Raw genomic sequence first — 8,719 nt, 5'->3', positions numbered from 1 at the left:
AGAAAATTAAGGATGTAGATGCTCTGGGCTCCTTGGAGGAAGAGTGGGATATAAAATGTAAATAATAATAATAATAATAATAAAATAATAAAAATGAATCTTTTCCTCCTGCATCAGATTTCGCCTCCAACACACACACAGTTGAGAACCAGTGTGGTGTAGTGATTAGAGTGTTAAGACTAGGATTGGGGAACTTGTGTGCCCCAGTCAGTCATGAAACTCACTGTGAGACTTTAGCTGAATCGTTCGCTCTCTCTTCTCCAAACCTGCCCCACAGGATTGTTGTGAGGAAAAATGTGGGGAGGAGGAACAAGTATACTATCCCAACCTCTTCGGAGGAAGAACAGGATGTGTGTCATATATATATATGACTTTTAGCCACATGGACTCCAATCCTAAGCATGTAAATTCGGAAGCAAATTCAGATAGCCTTTTAGACACCAATCACAGCAGCATGCAATCCAGTTTGATGTCATCTATGGAGTTACCCCAATTTTGCAGAATTTAGAGAACCAATCATTTCATGGGCAAGGGATTTTTAAAAACGAGTTTCTTGTGAACTGATTTACAAAGCCTTATTTTGAAGCAAGTGCACAAAAATAGACTTTTGGTGGGGGAGCATGTTACAAGCACAAAGCAAAATAAAATAAAATAGTAATGTTTAAAAGGGGAAACCTGTCAAGTAAGATAACCATTTTCTCATATTTTGCTATTTAAGCCATTTTGAGAACGCTGTTGCTAAAAAAGCAGCATATAAATATTTTAATAAGGGCGGGGGGGCAGGGAAGCGAAATAAAACCACACAGAGAGACCAGATTAGAACTATAAGCAGTGTATCTTCAGGAACAAAAACAGATCCATTTCGTCAAAGCATTCCTCCCCCACCCCTTCTTTCCTCACAAGAAGGTATACTGTTGGGATGGGGAGGGGTTTTCTTACAAGTTTGCACTAGAACAGTTTTGGCATACTTTGTAAATGTTTCTTTTTTTTAAGCTTAAACCTCACTCTCTCACCCAAACACACTCAGTATGGGACTTCTCTCTCACACATGTACAACACACACACACTGTTCATGGGGTGGGGGGAGCAACACGGTAGCTTGACCAAGGGGAACAAATCACACACAAACCAAACAGCAAAGGGTTGGTTTTTACAAAATGTTTTACTTTCCTCCTTGTAGGGAGCCCAACAGCCAGCTTCTTCGGCTCTGCAGTTACATACAAATTCCAAGCGGGGGAGGAGTACAAGACTCCAGGAGAACCAATAGGGCCTGGAGAAAAGTTAATCCTTAAAAAAACAACTCTCTGCTACTGCCGATCTCCAGGAGACTCAACATTAATTCACAGGGGGTGCAACTGCACCCTTGCACCCACCCCCCGGATCCGCCCCTGTCCTTTCCTGATCTCCTGAGAACTGTCTCAAGAGAGACAGAAAAGCTGAAAGTGACTGGTTTGCCTATGGCCAACCAGGGAGCTTAAATGCTCTTGGCCCAGCTTCCCGACCAAACCTTCCAGACTCATTTTAGAATGGTGTCTGCATATTTCAGACTCTGATAAGCTTACTGGGGACCATTTTTTCCACAGGCATGCATCCTCTTTTCTTGACTTGAAACACATCAGGATCTAGAATCCACATCAGTCTATGGTAGCCTCTCAAGGTGACTTTTCTGAGCATCTCCCATTTCTTGAGAATTTTCAGTGTCTATTGTTGGGATAGTAGATGTATTGAAAATGTTAGATGAGGTCCAACTGGGGAGGGTAGACTCCAATCCTTTAAGGCTTCCTTCTTGAATTTTGTTTGGTGCTGATGGCCCAGACCTGTACCAACCTTAACACTGGATGTTTCCAAGGTTCTTCTTTCAAAAGGTTGTTCTTTTTCTCCATGTCAACATCATCAGAAGGCATAACCTCCCTAAATGCCTGCCTGGAGGCAATGATGGGCTGGGTGAGAGGTAACAAACTGAGGCTGAATCCAGATAAGACAGAGGTACTTATTGTGTGGGGTCGGAACTCAGGAGACGATTTTGATCTGCCAGTTCTGGATAGGGTCACACTTCCCCAGAAGGAACAGGGATGTAGTCTGGGAGTGCTTCTGGACACAAAACTCTCCCTGGTATCCCAGGTTGAGGCAGTGGCCAGAGGTGTCTTTTATCAGCTTCAGCTGATATGCCAGCTGCATCTGTTTCTTGAGATAAATTACCTCAGAACAGTAGTACATCTGCTGGTCACCTACAGACTTGACTACTGCAATGCGCTCTATGTGGGGCTGCCTTTGTATGTAGTCCGGAAACTGCAGTTAGTCCAGAATGAGGCAGCCAGGCTGGTCTCTGGGTCATCTCAGAAAGACCATATCACTCCTATCATAAAAGATCTACACTGGTTGCTGATAAGTTTCCAGGCAAAATACAAGGTTTTGGTTATAATCTATAAAGCCCTAAACAGCTTGAGCCCTGGGTATTTAAGAGAACGTCTTCTCTGCTATGAACCACACCACCCATTGAGATCATCTGGAGAGGCTCGTCTGCAGTTTCCACCAGCTCGTCTGGTGGCTACTCAGGGATGGGCCTTCTTCATTGCTGCCCTGAGGCTTTGGAACACACTTCCTGCAGAAATAAGAGCCTCCCCATCTCTTATGACTTTTAAAAAGACAGCCAAGACGCATTTGTTCACCCAGGCTTTTAATTAGATATTGTTTTAATTGTGTTTTTAATAGTTCTAACATATTAACTTTTAATTTTTGAAATGTTTTAATCTTTTTATCTGTTTTTTAAAAATTGTTTTGTTGTAAACCACCCAGAGACTTGAGTTTTGGGTGCTATAAAAACGTGTTAAACAAACAAACAAATAAAGAGCTTGGCCATGAAACCAAAGCCAGCTGATTGGACAAAGTTGGCACTGCTGAAGGCATAAAGGACAGTATTGATGCTATTGCTGAGGAAGGCAAGACAATTCAAGGTAGGTCTAACCATTGCTGCTGCCTCTTTGACCTTTTAGGAGCTGCTCCACACAGCAGCTACATCCAGAAGGTTGTCCACATGGTAAAGAAGCCAAAAAACAGCAAAGGTTGCAACAATGAGGTTCATGAGCTGGCCCGTGCGGCGTTTCTTGTGGAAATGGGTTTCCTTTAATTGTCAGTGAATGGTTGCTTAGCTGTAGATGATGGTAATGTAAGGAAGCATGAACCCAGTGATGAATTCAGAGAGGTTATTGAATACCAAATGATTGGCTGTGGAATAGTAGAGTCAACACATAAGCCTGCCAGCCTCAGGCATATCAGAAGCAACAACTATCACTTCTCAGTAGGAGACGGTAGGAATGGCCAAGAGCCCACTAAGCACCCCAATGGTCCCAACCAGAAGCCACATGGTATGTTTGGTGGGGATCTTCTTTGAGATGAAGGGCCTCGAGACTGCCAGGCAGTGGTCCAAGCTCATGAGGACAATGAGGAAGATGCTGGAGTGCAAGCTGACCCCACAGATGTAACAGGAAACTTTGCAAACAACATCACCCAGTTCCCCGCGTCCAACACTTAGAAGACACAGGGATATGGGTGCAGTGAGCAGCACGACCAGTTCAGCTATGGCCAAATGGAGGATGAGGAGGCAAGTGACCATCCACTTGTGGACAAGGCAACCTGTGCTCCACACTACAAAGGTGTTGCTGGGGAAACCCAGAAGGAAGGCAAGTGAGAGCACATCTTGGCCTACTGATGCTCCTGGCAATTGATTTGTTGTGGAAGAAGTAGCAGTAGTAGCAGCAGCAGTGAGTAGCTGCTGCAGTAGAAGAGGTGATATTCTGTGTTTCATCTAAAGTACGCATGGTCCCATTGGATGCCAGGAGAAGCAGGAGGAGCTGTGTGTGAAAGAAGTGGGAGAAACATCATCAGATCTTTGTATTCTTTTACTGCTCCTCTGCTTTAACATCCCTAAGCCCGTAACTTGCCAGCAGCCTATTGACATTTAGGCCTATGGAAAGAAAATCTCAGTGTTCCACCCCTACTAATTGCATACCATTCTGTCTCACTTTCATCTCATTTTTAGCTTACTTGCCAGTAGACTTATGAGATCGCCCAGTGACTTCCCCCCCCATCAATTTTGCAACACCTGGACCAATATGGACCAAATTGGGTACAGTTTTAGGGACACATAAGAACACTTCAATGGTGTAGTTTGCGATTAAGTCATTCACCATGATTCAAGATGGCAGACGTGAACATTTTGATGTGCAAGTGGGCTAACTTGTAGGCTGTCTAACCTATTGGAACTAAATTAGATACAGTTGTATTGAGTGACACTCAGGGTCACATCAATGGTGCAGTTTGTGATGATGTCATCCACCTCATTTCGAGATGGTGGACATGTAAACTTTTGAGGTGCAAGTGGGCTAACTTGTGGACTGTCTAACCAATATGAACTAAATTTGATATAGTTGTAGTGATTGACACACAGACACCTCAATGGTGTAGTTTGCAATGCATGAACATTTGGCGCGTGAACGTTGACGCGTGCAGACGCGTGAACATTTGAAGCACAAGAGAGCTAACCTGCAGACCACCTAACCTATTTGAACCAAATTTAGTCCAGTTTTTGGGATAGTGAAAGGAAAGTAAGCAGATTAGCTCTTACTAGAACAACTTGTTATTTGTTTAAAAATGGATTGTTTGTATAAGATATCTTAAATATATTTTAAGATATTTTAAAATGGATTGTTTGTATAAGATATTTTATAAGTTATAAAATTATTCCATTTATTAAAGAAAGCTCAAGAATTAGTTTACAGTTCAAATGGGGGGGGGGGCATTTCTTTGTCTCCCAGGGGACTCACAGTCTAAAAATTAACACCAGGGAGACAGCAGCATCAGCCACTGGAGGGACACCCTAACGGGGACCATTAGTCTCCATCACCTCTTTACAAGGTGTCTTTTTGCTTAGTTAGCAAGGGTGATGTTATGCTCAATATCCTGTGCAGTAACCCTGCAGACCTTCTGGAAGGTAGGAATGACATTTGAAATTTAAATTGCCCAGGTAATACTGGTTTAGCCCCCTTGGTATCCGGTAGGGGTGGAAACAGGCAACCCAAGCCTAAACATGCTAACTTGGAAGTAGATGCCTCTTCCCTGCCTCCTCCCTTGTTTTTATTGAACTCATGGTTGCAAAACGGGAAATTGCCCAGCTTCTGAAACAGGGTAGGACCCTTCTCCTACCCAGTTCATAGCCATGTGAACAGCCCTCGTGTCTAGTTCAGAGTATACACCTTCAGCATAGAAGATATGCTCCCAGATCCCAGAACAGGACATTCTTCAAATCAAAATGCATGTGTGGCTACTAGTAGCCAGGGGGCCAGGAACCCCAAGGAATGAGAATCAGGCTGCAGAGTAGCTTGATGTAGCAGCTGTAGAGTTCAATGCCCAAGTTTCTCTCTCTCCTTACGGCAGCCAGCAAAAGTGCTTCCCTCCCTTTGAGAATTCCTCCTGTTCTTCAAGTCTAGTATAATTCCTGAGATGGATTAGTTTGAGGTTGAGCCCAGGCATTCTAAATGCTTGCTTGGATTAAGCAGCTGAAAGGGGAGAAGCATCACACTAACGTTCCTCAAAGGGCAAAATATTTCCGGAACTCTGAGCAGTGGCAGAGGATGCTTTTGTCAATCAAAGGTAACACCCAGTACCAACTAAAAGCACAGCCACTTCTAGCTATGCTGAACCTATGGGGCAACTTCCCTGAAGTTCTTGCAAACCATGAGGCAATTAGTTAGTGATGGAGAAAGAAGAGAAAGGTGGGCGAGGGAGTGTGAAATGTATCAAGGGCTTTCAGATTAGAAGTCTGCACTCAGAGGAGTGAAAACTCCCCTCCCCCTTTTGTGTACTTCCCCCCCGGAAATAGAAAAGCAGCTGTGGGAGGGGGGTTACTGGGCAGACGCCTAATGGCAAAAGGCTTAAGCACTGTTGCAGCTGGATCAGACAAATTAAATAATGAAAGCTATAATTAGAAACACCAGATTCTGTACTGAGTGTCTTTTTCCCTGGAAAGAGAAAAGCAACTGGGGGATTTTTACTGGGAAGATGCCTTGTGGGGAAAGGCTTAAGCACTGTTGCACCTAGATCTGACTAAACTAAATAATGAAGGCTATAATTAGAATATCAGATTATCCCCCTAGTATCGAGTTTGTCTCTTGGTGTCAGTTTTTCTCTTGGTGCAGTACAGGCTCTCCACACAGGGAGAGTTTACTGGTTCCATGCCTGCACCCTCTCCTTTCGTGGCATAGCATAGGAGAAGGCAGAGGAGCAGTGCTGCATTTGGCTGCTATCTCCATGTGGCAGGATTCAAGCCAGGGTTGAGCTGGGAAAGGGTTGAATGCTCATTGTGCCACTTCTAGGATCTAAATGCTTAGCTTAATTTTATTTATTTATTTATGTTTATTTTTGCATTTATATCCCGCTCATCCTCCAAGGAGCCCAGAGAGGTGTACATGGTTATAGTTCCTCTCACAACAAACCTGTGAGGTAGGCTAGGCTGAAAGATATGTGATTGGCCCAGAGTCACCCTGTGAGTTTCATGGCTGAATGGGATTAGAACTCAGGTCTCCCCAGTCCTAGTCCAACACTCTAACCACTACAAGGTCTAGATGCTCATGCAATATCCTTCTTAAAATGTGGGATGCAGAACTGGACACAATATTACATATCAGTGAGTAGGGGGAGGAATGGCCAAGCGGGCAGGGGAAAGCAACTGCCGAACAGCGAGCGGGTGGGGGTGGGGAACGCCCAAGTGACGTCTCCATGTGGGATGCTGAGCTGGGGGGGAAAGGCCGAGTGAGGGGGTGGGAAGGCTAAGTGCACTACCACTCTATGCGGCTTCAACCTGTTTATGGTAATTACATTATTTTTGGGGATATTGTGTACTGGAGTACCAGTGGCAATGTCCTAAAAGGACCACATTTCAACATCAAAAGCCTTTGCACTAATGCCAAAAACCTTTGGGGCTGACATTTGCCCCGTGACTGCTATGGAGGTTTAAATGTGTTTTAAGCAACTCACGGCTCTCTTACCATTTCTTTACCTATGCTGAGCTGCTCTTTTAACTGCTTCAGATTCCCTCCTTTCATGGTTAGTGCAACATTTGCTAGATTGGGCCACATTGCCCTGGTGGGTGAAGTAAGATGCCTATGGGTTAAGCAATTTTGCCTTCTGTGTATCACCCATCACCATGTCACCACCTTCTCCAGTCTGCTTTCTTAACCATCCTCTGGTCTTGGACATACTGTCCAAACCCTCTTTTTATTTTTCTGGCTTCTCTCAAGAGCATTATGGAGATCTCCAATCACGTCTTTCCATTTTTGGTTTACAAATTTCTGTTCTGATGCTGACTTCTCCAGCCGTCTGCACCCCAAGACTTATCTTCTTTGTAAGTTCACATCATTTCTTCAGGAGTTGTTGGGGTGCAAGCAGTTGGTTTATTTCTATCTCAGAGGTGTAGCTATAATTGAGCAGAGGGGTTCAAAGAACCTGGGCCACCCAGATCCTGAGGGAACCCCCAGATCCACCTCTCCCTATTTTCTTCATTATCTCCCTCACTCAGAAGTCCCATCAGGGAAGGGGGTGAATACAGCCCCACTCTCCCCTAGCTAGGTCTCTGTTCTATGTGTTTCATTTTTTTCGAAACCTCAACAGACCTTCAGAAATAAGTGCTTACAACACAGGAACATAGGAAGCTGCCATATACTGAGTCAGACCATTGGTCTATCTATCTCAGTATTGTCTTCACAGAATGGCAGCAATTTCTCCAAGGTTGCAGGCAGGAATCTCTCTCAGCCCTATCTTGGAGATGCCAGGGAGGGAACTTGGAACCTAGATGCTTTTCCCAGAGTGGCTCCATCCCCTAAGGGGAATATTTTACAGTGCTCACACATCAAGTCTCCCTTTCATATGCAACCAGGGTGGACCCTGCTTAGCTAAGGGGACAAGTTGTGCTTGCTACCACAAGACCAGTTCTCCTCAAGTTTCTCTCACAAGTTTCAGAAGAGTTGAGCAACTGCAGGTAGGAAATAGTCCTGGTAAGGGAGGGTTAGCCACTGGGTAGAAAGTGCAAAGTGAGGCGGGTGGATCCTGCAATTGTCGCAAATTATTGCTCCCATTTTTTCTCCACCATATTCTCAGCAAAGAAACATAGGAGGCCAGTTTTGATCATTTTTTCAAGTGGGCCTTAGAAGCTCCAAGGACTTATTTAGCTTACTGGCAACTGCCTTTCCTGCCCAGAATCCCGCTGAGGATGACATAATATTATGACTAGTGCTGCCATCATTGCCTGCAGAGGTATGGCATAAGTTTAAAAAAAAAAAGGAAAGGAAAATTACACTTATTATCACCATCAAATAGTTGAAAGCCATCTCCTTTGAAACTTTGCAAGAAACGTTACATGAATTACTCTCTTGCCGCAAATTGTCCCATTCTGTCCCATATCCCATCAGCAGCTTCAAATATTGCCCAAATGGCACTGTATGGGCTGTTTCTTCCAGAAATGCTTCAGTGCCTTTAGGGAGGAGAGCTGGAAGCTATTCCGAAGATCAGTGGAAAGTGGGCTAAGGGTACTTGGCCCACTCCCCACCGATCGTCAGACTCACCGGGCTCACAGCTGAGCGCAGTTGAGTCAAAGCAGGTCATCCGCTCAAGTAGCCCTCCCCTAAGCCCAGGTTAGCAGAGAGAGTGCTCTGCTAAGCCGGGCTTT

General features: G+C 44.6%; 1 pseudogene; it reads right to left on the bottom strand.

Annotated features, from left to right (window-relative positions):
- Nucleotides 1–2,827: 2,827 nt before the first annotated feature.
- LOC128330825 (leukotriene B4 receptor 1-like) lies at nucleotides 2,828–3,805 on the bottom strand (annotated as a pseudogene).
- Nucleotides 3,806–8,719: the final 4,914 nt, after the last annotated feature.

This window comes from Hemicordylus capensis, chromosome 6 (genome assembly GCF_027244095.1).
Source record: "Hemicordylus capensis ecotype Gifberg chromosome 6, rHemCap1.1.pri, whole genome shotgun sequence".
In the NCBI taxonomy this organism is placed as follows: Eukaryota; Metazoa; Chordata; class Lepidosauria; order Squamata; family Cordylidae; genus Hemicordylus; species Hemicordylus capensis.
The sequence above is the reverse complement of the archived record's forward strand: the minus strand, read 5'-3'. Positions and strand labels throughout refer to the sequence as shown.